General features: G+C 38.9%; 1 long non-coding RNA gene across 1 annotated transcript in view; it reads left to right on the forward strand.

The window, feature by feature from the left end:
* The first annotated feature begins 861 nt into the window (after positions 1-861).
* The window catches only part of LOC131030921 (uncharacterized), a 37,244-nt gene continuing 15,668 nt past the window's right edge, over positions 862-22,437 (forward strand). The window contains exon 1 of the long non-coding RNA XR_009102957.2: positions 862-1,737. This is a non-coding gene — a long non-coding RNA (uncharacterized LOC131030921). The remainder of the gene's footprint in view (positions 1,738-22,437) is intronic.

Below are 22,437 nucleotides of genomic sequence, written 5' to 3' on the forward strand. Positions count from 1 at the left end.
GCCAGAAGGTGGAGCTCTTATTGGAATTGACTTCCAATGCCTACAAGCCATGGACAATGTTCATACCAAGATCACCTCATTTTGTCATCATAAAAATCAAACAATTTACATAAACTGAGCATTTTGATTGAAGGGAAAATCTTTCTTTAGAGAGAATATTTTTTTTGGGTTAAACTAACATTGCCTAGAACATTCCAGAAATTATTGTCACAAACAATAGGAAACCAGGAAATTTATAGAATCTTCCCCTAAAAATGAAGTTGCAATATTTAAGCAGAAGACTCAGATGAGATTGGACTTGTACTTAAAAGAGACGACATATCTACCTTGCTTGATGCTGCTCCAACTGCTGCTATCACGCTCTAGCTCAGATTAGGTTATACTTATCGAGACTTTTTCACTTCCATGTTTATTTTCATGTCTCTTTCACCACTTACGTCCATGTGCAACATACACAAGGCACGTATACAAAGTAAACAACAAATTTGGAAGCATAGACAAGGCAGGTGGAGTCCTTTGCATATGTGGCTGACAATTTTGTTTTGTGTCACTGTTTTTAAGAATCCAGTTTTAAAACATTATCCTTTGTTTTCAAGTATATAGCTTTTTATAATGCTCGTTGAGATTTTAGTTCATTACTTGAAGAATAGTTACAGTATTTACATTTATATTTGACAATTCAAGAGTCCACATCCTAGAAAGTAATAGTCTCACCAAGTAAATAAAAACACTAATAAAATCAAGCATTAGTAATTGTCTAGTTATTCTTTAGAATTTGTTAATTTGGTTTTTTTAATTTCCCAATTTGTTAATAAGGTATTTGCCATTTATCATTTCATGACAATCCAGAGAGGCTTATATTCAAACTAATATTTTAACGATATTATTTGTAGTTATGAGAAGGGAGTTAACGTGGCATATTCAAAAAGATCTTAATCCTTTCCTGGTGCATCTTGTTTCAGAACGAATCCTTGCAATTAGGGCAAACGAGATGATTTATGTGGCTGACGGGAAAAAGCTGATAAGGACAGGAATATGGCGGAATCAAGCCATCCTAATAAGCTTAAACACTTCTGAATTTCAACGCTTAGGTTTTAGGTGCATTAAATCCTGGGGAGTTTCAATCTACAATTTTCCTTCGCAGGACTGAAGGCTTGAATTTATGACCTCTATAAAAAATAGATAAAATTTTGAGATATGGGCAAATTCTTTTCTGAATTCTTTTTCTCTGTTTTATAATGACTGGATTCAGGCCTTCAGCCTGTGCTAGAAAAATTTGGATCGATGATGTGCTTGAGCTCTAATTTTGAAAACAATTGAAAAACTTGCTGCACAAGGGATTTAAATTCAGGGTTAGGGTTTTTTTCCTATTCATTTTCCCTCTTATTTCGCCTTATAATTAGTCTCTTCCAGAAGTTGCCTTTGTTCCCCTGAATAAGTGCATGCTGAATAAATGGATTTTGCTTAAATGGAGTTTATTTAACCGCGGATCTGCTTTGCGAGGTTCTTGGAAGAGCACTTGGAACTGGCAAAATCCCCGCTGAACGACGGCAAATGCGACAGGAAACTCGAACGGGCGGCAAGATTATGGTCTGCGGCCCTTGATACCTCTGATCCCTGAGAAAGACGCTGTTGCCTATGGTTTTACAGAGGCTGTTGTTGACAATAAGTCTATGTTTAAGCTCAAATTGCATTCAGCTGTCAGAAGTTTGGTTTCTTTTCAAAAGTCTGACAAAGGTATTGGTACACCTCAAAATTTATTCCATACTCATTGTTATTTTCTAATTTAATGCTTCTATCCCTGAACTTAATTTGATTCAGAATAGTTGGTTTTTAAAAGTCTTGCAATGGCCACACTTTAGAATCTGTTATGCTACTTTTAAATCATTATCTCGTTTGCCCTAATTGCAAGGATTCATATAGGTTGTCACTGGCCAATGCATTGATTAGTGTTTAGAAAGGATTTAGGGAACCTCGATTGCATGGTTTGAGAGGGCTCTTGTTGGATGGAGGAAGCTGTTAAATATATCAAGACGATAGTAGAAGATCAGCAAAGAAGTTGGAACAAAAAGGGCTGCCATATTTTATCTAGGTTGGACAAATCATAGGAACCACCCATTGATCAAGTTTCTAGTGGCTTTAAGTGGCCAGTTGGTGTACTTGAAATCTGTTGATGTATCTCGTGCAGACACTGTGTACAGTATCTTGGCGGAGGTGGGCATTGAAGTGGGTATTGAGAATGTTGCCCAACTTGTGACTGGCAATGCAACATCGTATGTGCTAGCAGAGAGACTGCTTGAGGACAATTTGTCACCCACCTGATCACATTGTAGAGCATTATAATTTCATTAAAGTCTTAAGTAGATGTTTGTGAGCACTCAATGGTCCAAGTCTATTTTTGGAGAAGGTTGAAGAGGAAAGGATTGTGAAGATCGATTTTAATGATATGTTTGCCAAGACCACAAATGATGTCCTCAACGTAATTTTAAATTTTAACACTAACTATCATGAACTTACAAAGTAATCAACTGAATTACTTTTTTAGTTTGTAATATTTTTTAAAAGAACATAGGGACCCGTTTGGTGTATAACTGATTGAAAGTGGAATAAGCAGCTCCACCAATGCATGTATTGCAGCAGCCCATTATTTGAACAATAAATTTATCTTCTCCAATTCTTTCAAGGCTTATGAGAATGTAATGGATGGCCTTCTCTGTAATGTCCCCACTTTGAAATAGAATTTAATAATAAATAATAATAATAAAATTAAAATATTAAAAAATAAATTAAAATATAAAATAATATAATTAATTAAAATTTAATTAAGTTAATGAATGGTCAAAAGACACGGAAGGAAAAGTTGTGATTCCCTCAACAATGAGATATAAAAGGGAGAAGAGAACCTCATTTGAGAGGGGGATGATTTGAAAATGAGAAGTGCACATTTGATTTAAATAAGAAGTGCAGACCTGATTATGAAAGGTTATGTCTCTTTCAAAGGGCAGAAATAATGAAGAGTTGCACTCTTTCAAAAGGTGCTATTGGTGAAAGGGTGTGTCTCTTGCCAAAGGGCAAGCATGATGAAGAGGTGTGGCCTCTCCCTCACGTTGAGAGATATAATGGTGTTACCCATGAATTTTTATACTCTGGGTAGGGCGTAAGTCCTTATTGACTTTCCTCCTTTTCCTCCCTTGTTGCGGCTTGTTCGAGTTTCTTAACTTCTAGAACTGCCCAATCACCCGACAAGCTTAGGGAAGTTTGTATGAAGTTGACGCCACTAAGAGTCGGGCTTGTGGTTGTCTTTGAAAGAGTTTGATGGTTGCAAACTTGCCCGATCTTCCGATTCTTCGATATTTTTAATGTTGTAAAAGGGGGGCATCCTTGATGATGTAATCTCAGGCCTATTCAGTACCCTATTGGGGTGGCAGCACGAGTGATGGTAAAGAAAGGTCATTCTTGGGCGCCGCCAGAATTAAATGAGCTTGTCAAGTCGGGAGAATAACTGTTTCTTGCCGTTCCTCTTTTTGCCTCATCGGTTGCTATGTCATGCACTACTTCCAGGGAACAAATCAAGGGAAGATTTATAGAGTACCTTCATTAATGGCAATTAAGCAACTAAGGACACGAAAATGGTGACAACATGTGTTGCTACATTTGATGCTGCCATTTTTGCAGAAAACATTAAAGTTGGCTAAAAAGAGGAAATTTTCATGGTTTTGCCTATATCAGAATGGTTTTGCCTCATGACGGTGAGCTGCCGTTTCACTACCCAAATTTGAATTGGCAAGAGAAGGACTAGGAGGATATAGTTCGACAGTTACGGTCTTTTGCATGGAAAGCACGAATTGATCTCAGTGAATATAGGAAGGCCATCACCATATTAGATAAGATTGCAGAACAAGTTGAAAATCACGAACAACGCTTACGGGGTGAGCTTGCAGCAGAAAGGAACTAGAATTATTGACTTCGACAAGATGGTGCTCCAAGCTAAGAAACGTCCTGTGGTACAACTAGATGTTGAGACATTGCAGGGACATATTCTTTTGGACATGTCTGACTTTTTCCGAGCTACTGTTTTTGATGAGGAAGAATTTGAAGATATCCTATTGACGTTGGTTGAAGAAGAAGAGAAGGCAGATGAGATCGATAAATGGATTGCAGAGCAGAACCCGATGCTTGATGTTGGAGCTTGAGTCCAGTGACTTTATAGCCTTACCTATTGAGAAATGGTATATATTTTGATGTTGCTCTATGGAAGTTCTGTTTTGAAACGGTCGTTTTCAAGACCATTACTTTAGTAACCATTTCTTGAAAACGGAAAAGACTTAGGGTAATAGTTATAAATAAGTAGATTAGTGGATCTTTGGGCATCTTTTGGGCAAACTTTGTTTTACTCTTAAGAGCAAAAACTTTTTTAAGTATATTTTTGTTTACTGTTTTGAATATAGAAAGTTTGCTGGTGGCTTCAGATATTCGTAATCTTTGAATTACGGTGTGTGAATGCTTTCTGTTCTTTTGAATGGTTATCAGTGGATGCATCTATATTTGAGATAGTGAATGGTTTCAGTTTTCTATTGCTGCAAAAATATTCTCTTTGAATGGTATTTTGTAGCGATCTAGTTGTTTCAAAATCTTGGGAAATCTAAAAAGTGTTTGTGTTTTATGCATGCCTTTTCAAAGCTTTCTGGTTAAAAGCTCTTTCCTTATTTGCTTTCTGGTTAAAAGCATTTCAGTTAATTTCTATTCATTGAATATCATTCGAAGGTAGCTGCCACCTTGTTAAATAAGCAAAGAATCAACCAGTAAATAGTTTGTTCAGACTGGTTCAACTGTGGTTACATTTGTCACCTTTGTGGGCGTGAGAATATAGAGTTAGGTGATAAATCTATTAACCAATAAATGGAAAGGAATCAAAGCATCCAACAACAGGACCATGGATAGGATCAGATCAGAATTGTTATTAAGTTATAGGCAACAACATCTTTGTTCTTGGTGGTATTGGCATTTTGGCATTAAGTTGTCATTGATGTCAACTAGCATGATGGATATTCACATGAGTATGAGCAAAAAGAATGAAGGCCTACTGGTAAGGTACAAACCGGTCTGAAGATTGGTTGCTTGTTTATGATGAAGAGGCAGAATGTGAAAGTTGTCACAAACCACTGGAGGTGAAGATATGTTACCGGTATATTGTGCTCTACCGGTTAACAGAAGAAGAAAGTTCTACCGGCAAAGGGATGTACCGGTATGAGCTTGCCGGATCGACTGTGTGTTGGTGGGTCACGTCTTGATCGTTGTGAAGCCATGTGGAGCAGAGGTGGCAAACATGCTGTGGTCGGTGAAGCCCCATCGACAGGGTCGTTGAAACATATAATCGCCATTAATGAAACAACCACAAATCATGGGATTGTATCTGACTGTTGCAGCGCGAGGAAGAAAGGATAGCAGAGAAAGATCAGGGAGTAGTTTTCACCTGAATCAATGCAAAGGAAATCCGATTCAGGAAGTCCTCGAAAAGGAAACAACTGAAGTGTTTTTATGTGTTGACGGATTTTAAGGTAGGAGATCTTGTTCGAGATTGCTATTTTCAGCAGATATGCATTGGATAATGGAAACCGTGTAACAGATGCATCTTTGAAGGACAGGTGATCGATCCAAGATAGGCTGGATCGGATCTCATGAAGATTGTGTCGGGAAGAGGAAACGCTAACCACTCCAAAGTTTGAATTGCTTTCTGGCGGGAAATCACTGGATAAAAGAGGAGAGCTCAAAACAGAACGTTATGATGTTGCAAAGAAGTGTAAGAGAAAAGAGAGTTAGAAAGAGAGAAGATTTGCTAAGCTTCAAAAATAGTTCTAAGAAATTTGCAGTGTATGTGAGCAAGCATACCAATGAGAGGATTCTACCGGCATAACTATAGTTTTGCATTTGACCCTAACCGGCAAGGTGTGACAGAGGAGGCAGTATCCAAGTGAGACACAATGTGTTGAGAGTCTGTGTGAGAGAGGGAGAGAAAGATAACAGAGGCCGAGAATCAAAGAAAGTAATCTCACTACCGGTAGTGTGAGATTCAGTGGAGGAGAAAAGACTGTCAACCGATAGTGAGTTGTTTGATCAAAGAGTTGCAGAATTCATTTGCAACAAGAAGCTTTAATTGGATTCAAATAGTATTTCAATATACATCGCCAAGTTGATGCTTGGTGCAAGGTTGGTGCTCCTTGGGTTGGTGCTGTAAATCTTTGTAATTCAGTGTTTTACTTGTGAGGCTGGATTGGAGCAGTAGTCTCCAACAGCTTTTCTCATCGAGGTTTTTCCCACATTGGGTTTTCCTCGTAAATCTGGTTGTTGAGAGCTACTTTTGTGTGAATGATTTCTTTGGCTTTCCTTCTTGTTCTACTGGTTTGATTGTTTAGCGTTTAAGTGAATAACTGATATTTTGAAGTTTATTTGAAAGTCAAAAAGATTAGGAACCATTGATTCACCCCTCTCTCAGTGGTACTCTGTGTTCAACAATTGGTATCAGAGCGTAGGTTCTCGGTTATCTTTAAACCTTGGGTAGATTCTGGACTTTGAACACAATGGCAAGAAATGAGTCTGCCTCCTCAAAAGCCCCCTGTTTTATGGATCCAACTATGCCTTCTGGAGTAGAAGAATGGAGACCCATATGGATTCCTCCCTGTGTTTTGATGGGTGGATGTCTATCAAGAATGGGTATGTTGTTCCTAATACTCCTCCCTTTGATCCGGATGCCAAAAAGGAGTATGAGAATAATGCAAAGGCCAAACATGCTATCTTGAGTGGACTGTCTGATAATGAATTTGTCAAAGCCATGCACTGTGCTTCTGCAAAGGAGACTTGGGACAAATTGCAGAGGTTGTTTGAAGGAGATGCAAAAGTCAAAGAAGCCAAGTTGCAAACACTAAGGGGCCAACTTGAAAGCATCAAAATGAAAGATGATGAAAAGATTGCAGACTATCTTCACAGATTTGATGAAACGGTGAATACTATTAGAGGACTTGGAGAAGAGATTGCAGATGAGATTCTTGTCAAAAAGGTACTTAGATCTCTCACACCCAAGTATGATACTAAGGTGTCTACCATAGAAGAAGCCAAGGATCTGAAGACTTTCTCAATGGATGAGTTATTTGGTTCGCTGACAGCCTATGAGATGAGAACAACTGGTGATACGTCCTCAAGGAAAGAAGCAGCATTCGACATCACCAAAAAGGGCAAATAACCTACTACTCATAAAGAATCTAGTGAAGACTCTGATGCATAAGTAGCAAACTTTGTCAGAAAGCTCAAAAGAGGATCCAAATGGTACAAAGGAAAGCTACCACTTAAATGTTTCAACTGTGGGATGGTAGGACACTTTGCTGCAAATTGTCCTCACAAAGAAACCGATGGAGATGAGTCAAGAGAGTTCAGAAGATCTGCTGGCAAAGACAGAGAAAGGAACGACTACCGGCAAGGAAGGAGAGGCTACCGGAACCAGAACAACCTATATACTATTGAGGATGACACAACAGATGAAGAAAATGCATTAGAAGATGATTACCATGAGAACGACATAAAAGTCAATCTCTACATGGCACTTGATAGACTAGTTGATGAAGATGAGGAAGAGGAGGATACTGAAGCTGAAGTGGATTTGGAGAGCGAACTTATCAGTGCTCTTGAGGAATTGAGTAAAACAAGAAGAGAACTCAAGAGGGTTAAGCTTGATGCAATAGATGAACAAGATCTCTTGAATCAATCCCTGGATGAGTCCAATCAAGTTATATCTGAGTTGAAATTGCAACTGGAAGAAACTAAGAGGATTTGTGAAGCTACAGCCTCTGATCTGACAAAGAAGGAAAAGGAGCATCAAGAGTTGGAAGCAGAAATAGTAAAGCTCAAAAAGGAGCTTGAAGAAAGTAAGGAAGAAATAAAAATAAGGAGCAAGTATGAAGGTAGCACCGAGGCCTTAGATAAGATGTTGAGCAAACAGAAGCAATCCAAAGACGCCGGTGGCTTAGGCTTTGAAGAAGGTCAAAGTTCAACCCATAAAGATAAATCTGGCAAAGAAATAATGTTCACCTCTTCAATTAAAGGTGAAGAAAATAAGACATTCACTGTAGGCAAGGATACTGGCAAAAAGATATATGCAGATGTTGTTGGAAATCGCCACTCAAATTGGTATACAACAATAAACTGGAGGTCACACTTCTTGTACAAACATGCAGATCCAAGGAGAAATGCAAGAATTGACCGTGAAGGATTCACGAGACTCAACAACATGAAGGGAAGACGCCCAATGAGGCAGTTCCATTCAAGACCAAGACAACCTAACCGGTATGTTCCAAACTTTCATGGTTACTGTTACCGGTGTAACAAATTTGGGCATAGAATAGTTGACTGTAGATTAATCAATCAGCCCTCTATGAGTTATGAAAGTAGAAATCCATTTAAGGCACTCCGGGATATGAATGTTGTCTGTTATCAGTGCAATGGATATGGTCATAAGAGTTTTGATTGTAGAAAGAATAAACCAGTACCCTACAATAATTTTAAGGATGTTCCCTTAAATGAAAATATAAAATGCTATAACTGTCAAGAGTTTGGACAAATAGCAAAGTTTTGTAAAAACCGGAAGATCAATCAAAAGAAGACAAATCCGGATCAAGAATCGGTAACTGAACCTGAGCTCAATATAGTAGTTGACAAGAAGAAGGAGACCAAACCAGTTTGGGTTGAGAAAGAAAAGGAAAAGGCAGAATCAAGTCTCATAGTACAGACTGCCTTACATGCTGAAAGGAAAAATCTATGGGTGGTAGTGTTGACGTGTATTTTGTACACTGCCTAACACAGAATAAAATACCTAAGGGTATCTTATCCTCTCTTGAGAAAATAGTCTCTAACTGCTGAAGATTCGCATAAAGGATCAGTTAGGAAGACTCCAAGGTTCTTTTGGTAGGGTCTCTACGTGTGGACAAGCTCCAGTGGTATGATGTGATTTGCTGGGATCACAAGGGGACTTACATGTGATGATTGAACTTCCGATCTGCTTTGCTGGACACAGGCTCTTACTAACTTAGATTTGAAAAAAATGAAAAAAGGATAAGGGCGAAGAGAGGATCTAATCCTAATACTAAGAATGTAGGAGCAATTACTTGATTTTTGATGAAACTCTAACTAGGTCTTGTTTTGACATCAATGGAACATCTACACAAGGCTAGTGCGATCTTCTAAGGGAAGCTTTATGATGTTCAAATCATCACCGCAGGCATAGATACCATCCAAGTTGATGCATATCAATGAAGAGGCAACAAATTGAAATTGAGCTTAAGCTGAACGATTCCAGTTGACTACACAAGGCAAGTCTGCAATCAACAAACTGCTAGTAGTATGGATATACGAATTCCACCATCAATCAATCACATTTCCTCCATTCATCTAATCATCTACCATCTAGGATTGAAGACTCAACAAGAAACCATGCAAATTGCAAGAAACGACACACTTCACCATTACTTCAATGAAAATGGAGTTTGTTTACAATCAATGGCAACAATTTCTTGCCTTGTCCTCCTATTCTACTCTAATTGCTATTCTCTCAACTATATTCTAACTCTTCCAACTATTTACATGCTATCTCTAACTTATTGCTAATTATTTCTAATTTATTGCTAATTATTCTTTACAAATGAAATGCCTGGGCTTATATAGTGCCCACAATACAATTTGATGGCTTAGATCAATTCGAGATCAATGGCCAAGATTTTACAATGAAAACCCTAATTAGGGTTTGTTACAACCATTACATAACATTTAATGCTTGACCAATGACAAAATTGTACTGCTTGGACACATGTCCCTTCTAGAAAAATCGACCAATGGATAGCCGGGGTAGGTACATTGGATTTTGTGCCACCTTCCATGAGTTAAGTACATTGAATCTGGACATGCTGAGATGGACCTCACTGATTGGAGACGTGATGACTAGGATGCCACCTCATCTGACACTTGTAACTTTGGTAAATATTCAACTTGATGTTGTTGAGAAGCTTGCTTTAATTAATTCATCTCGAATTATTTGCTTCTTCAACGAGCCCTTTGTTCTAACTCCTTGTGTCCTTGATGTGCAGGAAGATGATGTACCTCGCCTTGGAACGCTGGATTGAAAGAGGTTGCCCATGTCCTTACTTGATCGTCCTGGCGAAGACCGTCCTTGATCCGGCTTGATTTTTCTTGATGAGATCTCCATTTGATGCCTACACAACATTTCAAAATTAGTACCATGATTTTGCAATGAATAGCATAGATTAAACTAATTTTTAGGAAACTTCATAATAAATCCTTGAGTTACTATTTCCTAAAAAACGATTGAGCTTATTGAAATTCAAAATTTCAAAAATTCAAAATTTTAAGGCTATGACGATCAAAATTCGAAATTAAAACAAGGGATCTTGTCATACCTTACTTGAGAGTTTAACTCTAAAATGCCAAAATAAAGGAATTCGCCTAGGCAAAATTTGAAATAAGATGGTCTTCAACGTGATCTCCCTTCAAAATAGCAATTTCGCCACCTTTCAAGTTTTTGACATGATCTTCAATGTCCTTGGCAAGTTCGCTCAAGTGGAAACTAAGTTCGCACTCCTTTGATAATGTCTGCGCCCTCCTCTTGAATGACAATTTCGCACCTCCTTTGTATTCTCCAAATCGCATGTTAATGAAGGATGTTAAATGATGATTTGAAATGAATAAACCACCTTCCCTTTATAGGCGCTTACCTCTCATCATTATTTAGGCCGACTTTGTGAAAATAAAGCAAATTAAACGATTTTTTGATAAATAACAAGGCCGACTTTTATAAACCAAGCGCTCCCTTTGATTTTTTTTTTATTAATTAATTATTAATTATTAAATGCCATCGTTCTAAATTAATTTAATCAAATTCGATTTTCACAAGGCAAAAAATAATTAATAATATCAAGCGCAATATTTAAATGCCATTTAATTGAATTTTCAAAACATATCGAATTTTAGCATTTAAAATAAATTCAAAAAAACTTGTTTGAACGCCAAATTTTGAAAATGAAATAATACGTACCTCATCGCCCTGGTCCCTGACTGAGGGACAGGAGCGATCCATCAATTTGGTCTTGATCCTTGCATTTTCGACGTCCAAAATCTTGATCCTTACGTTCAAATCGGCATTTTAGCTGGGTCCTTCAAGTTTGATTGACTTGTTTGTGCGAAGGAATGTCTTTAAGATGCGATATCGCCCTGGTCCCTTGGAGAGGGACAGGAGCGATCCATGTGTTCTAGCTAGAATTTGCCACCTTTCAACCTTTGTTCCTCGTTCATTATCTTTCAAATGGCGCCCTCGATCTTGCCCACCCTTGCATTGTCTTGATTTTGAAGGAGCATGATTGTTTTAATAGAAATCACTTTGGTCCTTGTCCAAAGGACAGGAGCGATATAAGTTCCTTAGCTCAATTGATAGCATTTTGACGTTCAAAACTCTTGTATATCGTCTTCAAAAGACACCTTAGACCTTTTACCACTTTGCAAAACCTTGACTTAACGTGATTTATGCATGAATTGGCAAATATGGTGTATATCGCTTTGGTCCCTTCCTGAGGGACAGGAGCGAATTTCAACATTTTGAGCTCGTCTTGGCCTTGTTCAACTTGCAATCGCTATCATCGTGCAAAATAAAGTTCCTTGATCGTTCTTGATCACTTGATGCTTGATAAACTTTCAAATTTTATGCCTTTATGGAAATATCGCTTTGGTCCCTTCCTGAGGGACAGGAGCGAACTAGGTGTCTAAGTGCGGTTCCTTCAATATTGGCAACTTTGGATACTTCGTGCTTGATTGAGATGTCTTAAGACGTCCTTGCCTCCTTGTTCTTCATTTTGGAGTGGCTTGAACTTGGAAGAATAGCAATATAATCATCATATCGCCCTGGTCCCTTGGAGAGGGACAGGAGCGATTTTGCTCTTGTGGGCTTCATTTCACTTCATATCCTTCAAAAATTATATTCAACGGATTCGCAATGTTCCATTTCATTCATTCATGCCTTGAGATCAGTTGTAACTTGGCAAGAAAATCATCTATAACAAAAATCGCTCTGGTCCCTTCCTGAGGGACAGGAGCGAACTTAAGCATTTTGGTCCTTTGATGGCATTTGGTAATCTTCAATTTATCTTCAATGAGTTCATTTCACCTCCTTCCTTGCCTTCAAACATAAACTTGACTTGATCTTTGCCCAGATCGTACCTTATGAAGAATTTCGCTCTGGTCCTTCAGTGAGGGACAGGAGCGAACTTAAGCATTTTATTGTTTTTGATCAAGTCTGGATGCTCTATCATGCTCATTTCGTCCTTCACCATGCCTTTGATGTCTCGATTCGTCCAAACAAGGTCAGGAATGGCTCAACTAAGCATTTTCGCTCTGGACCCTTGGTGAGGGACACGAGCGATTCGCCTTGGTCCTCCTGGGAGGGACAGGAGCGAAATTCGCTCTGGATCCTCAGTGAAGGACATGAGCGAAATTTGACTTTTCGCACTCTCTATCAGGATAATTTTTATGGAATATAACATTTAAGTATAAGTGATGTTTCTTCTTTCTTATACTTTAAGTTATATTCCATATATACTTTCAGGATGTTTGAGAGTGGTTTCAGACCTCCAGGAGTTATATTGCAAAATCTAGTTTTTGGAGGTTTTTTCAGTTTCCAGACTTAGTCAAATTCAGGATCAGGACATTCCAGACTTAGCCAAATTTCAGGATTAGGACCTCACTCAAGCCGGACTTGCTACCCTATGTGATCCCCTGGGCGACGTTCAAAATGCAAAGGCTAGCTAACAAAACCCTAAAAAACCTAAAGAACAAACCCTAAAAAGCAAAAAACATGGGTCCCCATTTGCAATGGGGCGATGTGTGAAAACGACACAACAGGTAGATAGTGGTTGCTCAAACCACATGACTGGTGACAGAAAGAAATTCATTAAACTTGAAGACTGGAATGGTGGATCAGTAAGGTTTGGAGACAATTCTTCCATCAAAATAAAGGGAAAAGGAACTCTAAGCATTGATGGAAAACTGAAGGCACATGATGTATATTATGTGGAAGGCCTAAAGCACAATCTGCTAAGTGTGAGTCAGATGTGTGACAAAGGTTACAAATTCACCTTTGACTCAACCGGTTGCTAGATAAAGAAAGACAGTACCGGTAAAATTGTAGCAGAAGGAAGGAGAACAGATGGAAATGTTTATAATCTGAAGGAATGCTATGAGTCCCAATGTATGTTAGGACAAGTAGATGAAAGTTGGCTGAGGCACTGAAGATTAGGACACATAAATTTTGATAACCTAGTTGCAGTAAGCAAAAAGGGGTGTGTGAGGAATATTCCACACATCATCAAACCGGTAAACACATTTTGTGATGAATGTGTAAAAGGTAAGCAAACTAAAGTGAGCTTCAGGACAAAAGAGCACAACACCTCAAGACCACTTGAAATTGTGCATACAAATTTGTGTGGTCCAACTAGGACAAGAGCACTTGTAGGTGAAAGATACTTTATGCTCTTCATTGATGACTACTCAAGAATGACATGGGTCACCTTTCTGCAAGATAAATCACAAGCATTTGAAAGATTCAAGATCTTTCGGAAGATGGTGGAAAAAGAAAGTGGGTACAGGTTAAAATGCCTAAGATCAGACAGGGGTGGAGAGTTTACATCAAATGAATTTGAAGATTATTGTGAAAAACATGGAATTAGAAGGCAATACTTTGCTCCTAGGACACCACAGCAAAATGGTGTGGTAGAAAGGAAGAACATGATAGTTAAGGAGATGGCCAAAACCATGTTAAATGAGGCCAATCTGCCGGACACATATTGGAAAGAAGCTGTTCATACTGCTGCATATACTTTGAACCAGGTTCAATTAAGAACAAACAACAGGATGACACCTTATGAGTTGTGGTATGACCGGAAGCCATTAGTCAAATACTTCTAGTATTTGGAAGCAAGTGCTTTATCAAGAAAGATATGGATGGTCTAGGAAGTTTTGATTCCAGGAGTGATGAAGAATCTTCCTTGGTTACTCATCTAACAAGGCCTACAAATGCTACAATAAAAGACTAAGAAGAGTCGTTGAGAGTGTGCATGTAAAAGTTGATGAAGATATGCACAAAGAATGTCAACCTCAAATTAACCGGTATGATAACTCCGGTGATGAAGATGATGAAGTTCAGTCAAATACTGAACCAGAGGTAGCATCCAAGAAGGCCCCCAGAATCACTCGGAAGAGCAAATTCTGGGAAATAAGAGTGATGGTGTGCAAACTAGAAGAAGACTTGCCCGGAATGATGAACAAGTCAACCTATGCCTCATGACTGAAGTTGGACCCAAAACATTCAATGAGGCCAGCAAAAGACAAGAATGGATGGATGCCATGGAAGAAGAATTGCAACAGATTGAGAAGAACAAGACTAGGGAATTAGTCTCTAGACCAGAAGATAAGAACATCATTGGCACTAAATGGGTCTATCGGAACAAGACGAATGAAGAAGGTAAGATTGTTATGCATAAAGCTAGACTAGTGTGCAAATGATACTCTCAAGTAGAGGGGATTGACTTTGAAGAAACATTTGCACCGGTAGCTAGATTAGAAGCAATTATAATTTTTCTAGCCTACTCTGCCTACAAGGGCTATAAAGTATACCAAATGGATGTAAAATCTGCCTTTCTAAATGGAAATTTGGAAGAAGTGTACATGGAGCAACCAGAAGGGTTTTTGCTACATGATGATGAGACATTTGTGTGCCGGTTGAAGAAGGCCTTGTATGGTCTAAAGAAAGCTCCTAGAGCATGGTACTCAAGACTAGATCAATATCTGAAGGAGCAGGGATTCAAAAAGGGAAGTGCTGATAGCAATTTGTACATAAAGAAAGATGGGAACCACATGATCATTGTGGTTGTGTATGTAGATGACATCATCTTTGGAGGCAACAAGGACACCCTCTGCAAAGAATTTGCTGATCAGATGCAGTCAGAATTTGAGATGTCAATGCTTGGTGAATTAACTTACTTCCTTGGTTTGCAGATATTACAGCAAGATAAAGGAATCTTTATCTCACAAATCAAGTATTGAAAGGAGATGTTGAAAATTTTCCAACTGGAAGATTGTAAACCGGTAAGTACCCCCATGGTGACCGGCAGCAAATTAAGCAAGAATGATGAATCACCGGTGGTGGATTAGACTCTGTACAGATCCATGATAGGCAGTCTACTATATCTCATCGCTTCAAGACCGGATATAGTTCAAGCAGTGTGCATGGTGGCCAAATTCCAAGCTGCACCAAAGCAGTCACATATGAATGTTATTAGCAAAATTTTTAGGTACCTACAAGGGACGCTCAGCTATGGTTTGTGGTATCTTAAACAAGGAGATTTTATCTTAGAAGCATACACTGATGCTGATTGGGCAGGTTGCATTGATGGCCGAAAGAGCACAAGTGGTGGTGCATTCTTTCTAGGTGACTGGTTGGTCTCATGCCATAGCAAGAAGTAGGACTCAGTCTCTCTATCTACTGCTGAAGCTGAATACATTGCTGCTGCTACATGCTGTTCCCAGGCGCTTGTTGATGTGTATTTTGTACACTATCAAACACAGAATAAAATACCCAAGGGTACCTTATCCTCTCTTGAATAAAGCCTCCGAATGCTGAAGATGTCGCGAAAAGGTTCAATCGTGATGATTTCAAGGTTCTTGTATGTAGGGTCTCTACGTGTGGATAAGCTCTCTGTGGTATGATGTGATTTGCTGGAATCACAAGGGGACTTACACTTGATGACTAAACTTCTGATTTGCTTTGAATATTGTTGGAACACAGGATTTTACTGCCTTAGATTTGGAAAAAAACAAGAAAAAAGATGAGGGCGAGGAAAGAATCTAATCCTAATACTAAGGAATGTAGGAGCAATGATTGATCTTTGATGAAATTCTAACTAAGTCTTGTTTTGACATCCCAGGACCATCTCCACAAGGTTAGTGCAATCTTCGAAGGAAAGCTTTATGATGTTCAAATCATCACTGCAGGTATAGACACCATCAGGTTGATGCATATCAATGAAGAAGCGACAATTGAAGTTAAGCTTAAGCTGAATCATTCCAGTTGACTACACAAGGCAAGTCTGCAATCAACAAACTGCTAGTAGTATGGATGTACGAATTTCACCATCAATCAAACACATTTCTTCCACTCATCTAATAACACGAAATCAAATATGAGAAGTATAGAGACCATGCAAATTGTCGAATCGACCCATAAATTTCACCATTTCTTCAATGAAGTTACAAGTCTTTTACAACAACATCTTGGCAACAATCTTTGCCTTCTCTCTCTACTCTACTCTAATTGCTATTCTATCAACTAGCTAATTACCTTCTAACTACTCTCTATTCACTAACTCTATTCTATTGCTTTCTATCTATTGCTTTCAATTATTCTTTTACAAAATGAAGAGTCGGGGCTTATATAGTGCCCACAATACAATTCGATGGCTAAGATCAATTTGAGATCAATGGCCAAGATTCAATAATGAAAACCCTAATTAGGGTTTGTTACAACCATTACATAACATTTAATGCTTGACCAATGAAATAATTGTATTGCTTGGACACATGTCCTCTCTGGAAAATTCCACCAATGGATACCCGGGGTAGGTACATCGAAGTTTGTGCTACCTTCTATGAGTTAGGTACATTGACTCTGGACGTTGTTGAGGTGGACCAATCCGACTGGAGGAGTGATGACTAGGATGCCACCTCGTCAAACACTTGTAGCTTGGTAGATATTCAATTTGATGTTGTTGAGAAGCTATCTTTAATTAACTCTTCTGAAATTATCTGCTTCTTCAATGAACCCTTGTTCTAACTTCTTTTGTCTCTGATTTGCAGGATGTTGATGTACCTCGTCTTGGAATACTGGATTGGAAGAGGTCGCCCTTGATGATGTTAGTCCGAAGAAAGCCATCCTTGTCGATGCTGGATCGAAGAAGGTCGTCCTTGTCGATGCTAGACTAGAGGAGGTCGCCCTTGTCCTTGCTTGATCTTCTTGGAGGAGACCGTCCTTGATCTGGCCTGATTTTCCAACTCCGGGATCTCCATTTGATGCCTACACAAAATATTAAAGTTAGTCTTTTGAGCATCAAACCTTAAAGCATGAAATTTAAGACCTTTCAAAGGTAAAACTTAAGATATTAATTTGAAAAAAAGTCATGATAAATCAAGAATTACACATTTTCAAATTAATAATGAATGGAATTTGGATCTTCAAGACTTAGATTTTATAAAATTGCAATGGGATCACAATAAGTCTTGAATAAGAACTTCAAAAATGATTCTTCATACCTCATTTTTGATTGCTTAACTACAAAACCTTGGCAAGAGATGAAAGAAAACCGGATTTTGATGGACAAGCTTAGATTATAGTCCTCCCTTGGATGAATTACGCCTCCTTTAATCTTCTCAAGCATCAATTCCACCACCTTTAGTCTTCAACACTTAAGATAATTCGCTCCAAATAGGCTAGCTTTCGCACCTCCTTCCTTGCTCCTCAAATCGCACTTGAAATAATGAATGAATGATTAAAATTGCTCAAAACACCCCTACTATATAGGGCGCTCACCACTTCATCTCTCCATAGGCCGACTTGGCAAAATAGGCCAAAAAATAAATAAATTTGCAAAAACAAGAGGCCGACCTAATAAAATAATAAAACATGATACCTCAAGCGCCCCATTTTCAATTTTAATTTAATAAAAATTAATTTTAAATGCCTTAATAATAAAAAAATCAATTTTTTGAGGCTCAAAATTAATTTATTAAATGCCATGCGCCTTTATTAAATGCCAATTTAATTTAAATTTTTTCAAATATTTTGAAATTGGTGATTTTGGCATTTCATGCAATTTGGAGGACATCAACGTTGGGATATGGCAAAAAATAAAGAATGCACATGTTAAGCGCTCTGGTCCCTTGGAGAGGGACAGGAGCACTTTTTCATTTTTAGGCTAGGATTCTCAATTTTTTAAAGTCAAACCTTTGTTCACCATGCTTTAGAAGTTCTTTCCTATCTCACACAACTTTGTCTTAGCATAATCTCGGAGGGAATTCGTTGTTTTCATAAAAAGTGCTCTGGTCCTTTAGTGAGGGACGGGAGCACTTTTGAGTCCATGTGCAAATTCTTGATCACATTAATCTTCAATTTACCCTCAAGGCGTAGAATATCACATTTCACTCCATCTTGAGCCTTGGTAATAAAAATATCCTTTCAAAATGCAAGGTAAATGGTCATATTTAGAAATTGCGCCCTAGTCCCTTGGTGAGGGACGGGAGCACTTTTGCCAGTTGTCGTCAAAATTTGCAACTCTCGCATCTCAATTCCACTTCAAGGCATTTTAAACACTTTTTCAAACTTGCGCCTTGGCCTCAATTTGTCCAAAATTGGCGAGAAAGGCAAGATAACATGTTAAGTGCTCTGGTCCTTCAGTGAGGAACGAGAGCACTTCGCCTTGGTCCCTTGGTGAGGGACGGGAGCACTTTTTCAATTTCAAGCTTATCCGTCCTTTGCTAGCTTCCCAAATTATCTTCAATGGGCTAATCATGTCCTCTTCCATTCATTTCAATCACAAACTTGCCTTGGCCTTGCAGGAGATTCACACCTTTTGGAAAATCGCTCTGGTCCCTTGGAGAGGGACGGGAGCACTTTTTGCATCTTGGTGTATTTCTTTGTTCTTTTAAAAGTTCAATCGCGTCCAAGGCATAAAACATCATTAGTCCTTCCCATCCAAGTCAAGTTTTGCCATAAAATATCAAACAAAGAAGAGAAACTTGAGAAAGTGGCATGGTCCTTCAATGAGGGACGGGAGCACTTTTTGTCATTTTGGCATACTTCTTTGTTCTTTAAACCTCTCAATTGCATCCAAGGCATAAAACATCATTCGTCCTTCCCATCCAAGTCAAGTTTTGCCATAAAATATCAAACAAAGAAGAGAAACTTGAAAAAGTGGCATGGTCCTTCAGTGAGGGACGGGAGCACTTTTTGTCATTTGGGTTGATTTACTCCTTCATGAACCGCTTAAATTATATTCAATGGACAAAACATGCCTCCCTTAACCTCTTCAAATCATAAAATCACCTTAACCTTGCAAAGATAGTGCGAATTTGAAATTCAGTGCTCCGGTCCTTCAGTGAGGGACGGGAGCACTTTTTCCCTTCTAAGCCAAAATGTCTCACTTTTCACCTCGAAATTCCTTTGCTAGGAAAGATTTCATTTTACTTCACGCTATGAATAAAAGTTAATGTCCAAAAGAGGTCTAAAATTTGTGCATATAAAGAAAAGCGCTCTGGTCCTTCAGTGAGGGACAGGAGCACTTTTGACCTTCTAGGCAAAAACTTCATCATTTCATCGTTTTTGATCAAGTCTGGATGCTTTATCATGTTCATTTCGTCCTTCACTATGCCTTTGATGTTTCAATTTGACCAAACAAGGCCAGGAATGGCTCAAATAAGTCTTTTCGCCCTTGTCCTTCAGTGAGGGACGGGAGCACTTTGCCTTGGTCCCTTGGAGAGGGACAGGAGCACTTTTTCCTTCAACCTTCAAAATTCACCATTTTTGTGCCTTCAAAATCTTCAAAAGTATCAAGTCATGTCCAATTATCATTCTGGAAGACCCTGCACAAAACAAAATAGAAAAGTCAGTGACAAATATGCATAAAATAACATTTGTGCTCTGGTCCCTTGGAGAGGGACAGAAGCACTTTTGTCCTTTCTGGCTAAAATATTCAAAATTTTGGTCTCCAACTATTTCACAAGGCAGAGTTAGGTCATCTTCAAGGAAGAAATTGCACTTAGAATGAAATTCGCTCTGGTCCCTTGGAGAGGGACAGGAGCACTTTTGCTGTTTCAAGCATCATCTTGCCTCCGAAATTTGATCAAAATTTACCTAGGCAAGAATATACTATTTCATCTTCAAAATGCTAACACTCGACAAAATTTGAATTTTACCCCCAAAAAAACCTGACTAGACCTAACCTGAGACATATCTGACTTCCTGACAGACTTATCTTACTTCAATAATCAACCCTCAGGAGGATGCGTAATAACTTTCAAAATTTGACTGGACTTGGCTTGAAAAAATATCCAAAAGAAACCCCTAAGGTTTAGCCTTAGCCTAAACAACTCACTCACTCACTCAAAACCCTAAAAACAGAGAGAAGAACAGGCAAAACAAAAGCAAAAAGAGGGGGTCCCCATTTTAAATGGGGCGATGTGTGAAAACGTCACAACAGCGCTTTGGATGAATCACTCTCAAAAACATACAGGTGGACATCACCGATCCTATTCTCATCCGGTGTGACAATTCGAGTGCAATCAACATAGCAAAGAATTCAGTCATGCATTCCAAAACAAAGCACATTGCAATCAAGTATCACTTTCTCAGAGAGAAGGTTGAAGGACTGGAGGTGAGGATGGATTATGTTCCTACTGGTGAACAAGTAGCAGACATTTTCACCAAACCATTACCGACAAGCACTTTTGAGTACCTCCGACACAAGTTGTGAGTTGTGTCATCTATCTAAGAAGGCTTTATGTGGTGCGGGGGGAGCTTGGTATGGATCAAAGGGGGAGTGCACAGTACCCTTTGTCATTGTGTCAAAGGGGGAGAAATGTACCGGCATGGAGTGTCTCGCGAGAGTGGACATCAATGCCAAAGGGGGAGATTGTTGGCATTTTGGCATTAAGTTGTCATTGATGTCAACCGGCATGATGGATATTCACATGAGTATGAGCAGAAAGAATGAAGGCCTACCGGTAAGGTACAAACCAGTCTGAAGATTGGTTGCTTGTTTATGATGAAGAGGCAGAATGTGAAAGTTGTCACAAACCACTGGAGGTGAAGATGTGTTACCGGTATAGTGTGCTCTACCGGTTAACAGAAGAAGAAAGTTCTACCGGCAAAGGGATGTACCGGTATGAGCTTGCTGGACCGACTGTGTGTTGGTGGGCCACGTCTTGATCGTTGTGAAGCCATGTGGAGCAGAGGTGGCAAACATGCTGTGGTCGGTGAAGCCCCATCGACAGGGTCGTTGAAACAAATAATCGCCATTAATGAAACAGCTACAAATGACAGGATTGTATCTGATTGTTGCAGCTCGAGGAAGAAAGGATAACAGAGAAAGATCAGGGAGTAGCTGGCGCCTGAATCAATGCAAAGGAAATCCGATTCAGGAAGTCCTCGAAAAGGAAACAATTGAAGTGTTTTTATGTGTTGACGGATTTCAAGGCAGGAGATCTTGTTCGAGATTGCTATTTTCAGCAGATATGCATTGGATAATGGAAACCGTGTAACAAATGCATCTTTGAAGGACAGGTGATCGATCCAAGACACGCTGGATCAGATCTCATGAAGATTGTGTCGGGAAGAGGAAACCCTAACCGCTCCGAAGTTTGAATTGCTTTCTAGTGGGAAATCACTGGATAAAAGAGGAGAGCTCGAAACAGAACGTTATGATGTTACGGAGAAGTGTAAGAGAAAAGAGAGAGTTAGAAAGAGAGAAGATTTGCTAAGCTTCAGAAATAGTTCTAAGAAAGTTGCATTGTATGTGAGCAAGCATACCGGTGAGAGGATTCTACCGGCATAACTATAGTTTTGCATTTGACCCTAACCGGCAAGGTGTGACAGAGCAGGCAGTATCCAAGTGAGACACAATGTGTTGAGAGTCTGTGTGAGAGAGGGAGAGACAGATAACAGAGGTCGAGAATCAAAGAAAGTAATCTCACTACCGGTAGTGTGAGATTCAGTGGAGGAGAAAAGACTGTCAACCGGCAGTGAGTTGTTTGATCAAAGAGTTGTAGAATTCATTTGGAACAAGAAGCCTTAATTGTATTCAAATAGTATTTCAATATACATCGCCAAGTTGAAGCTTGGTGCAAGGGTTGGTGCTTCTTGGGTTGGTGCCCTAAATCTTTGTAATTCAGTGTTTTACTTGTGAGGCTGGATTGGAGCAGTAGTCTCCAACAACTTTTCTCACCGAGGTTTTTCCCACATTGGGTTTTCCTCGTAAATCTAGTGTTGAGAGCTACTTTTGTGTGAATGATCTCTTTGGCTTTCCTTCTTGTTCTACCGGTTTGATTGTTTAGTGTTTAAGTGAATAACTGATATTCTGAAGTTTATTTGAAAGTCAAAAAGATTAGGAACCACTGATTCACCCCCCTCTCAGTGGTACTCTGTGTTCAACTGGTGGTATGCATGGGGATGTGCTGAATTTGTATGCTTAATTTATGAAGTCTGATAATGTTGTTATGTAAAATTTAGTAGTAATATTAATATAGACTGCAATATGTATGACAGTCATACGTAATTTCATATATATT

Source organism: Cryptomeria japonica, chromosome 10 (genome assembly GCF_030272615.1).
Source record: "Cryptomeria japonica chromosome 10, Sugi_1.0, whole genome shotgun sequence".
Classification (NCBI taxonomy): domain Eukaryota; kingdom Viridiplantae; phylum Streptophyta; class Pinopsida; order Cupressales; family Cupressaceae; genus Cryptomeria; species Cryptomeria japonica.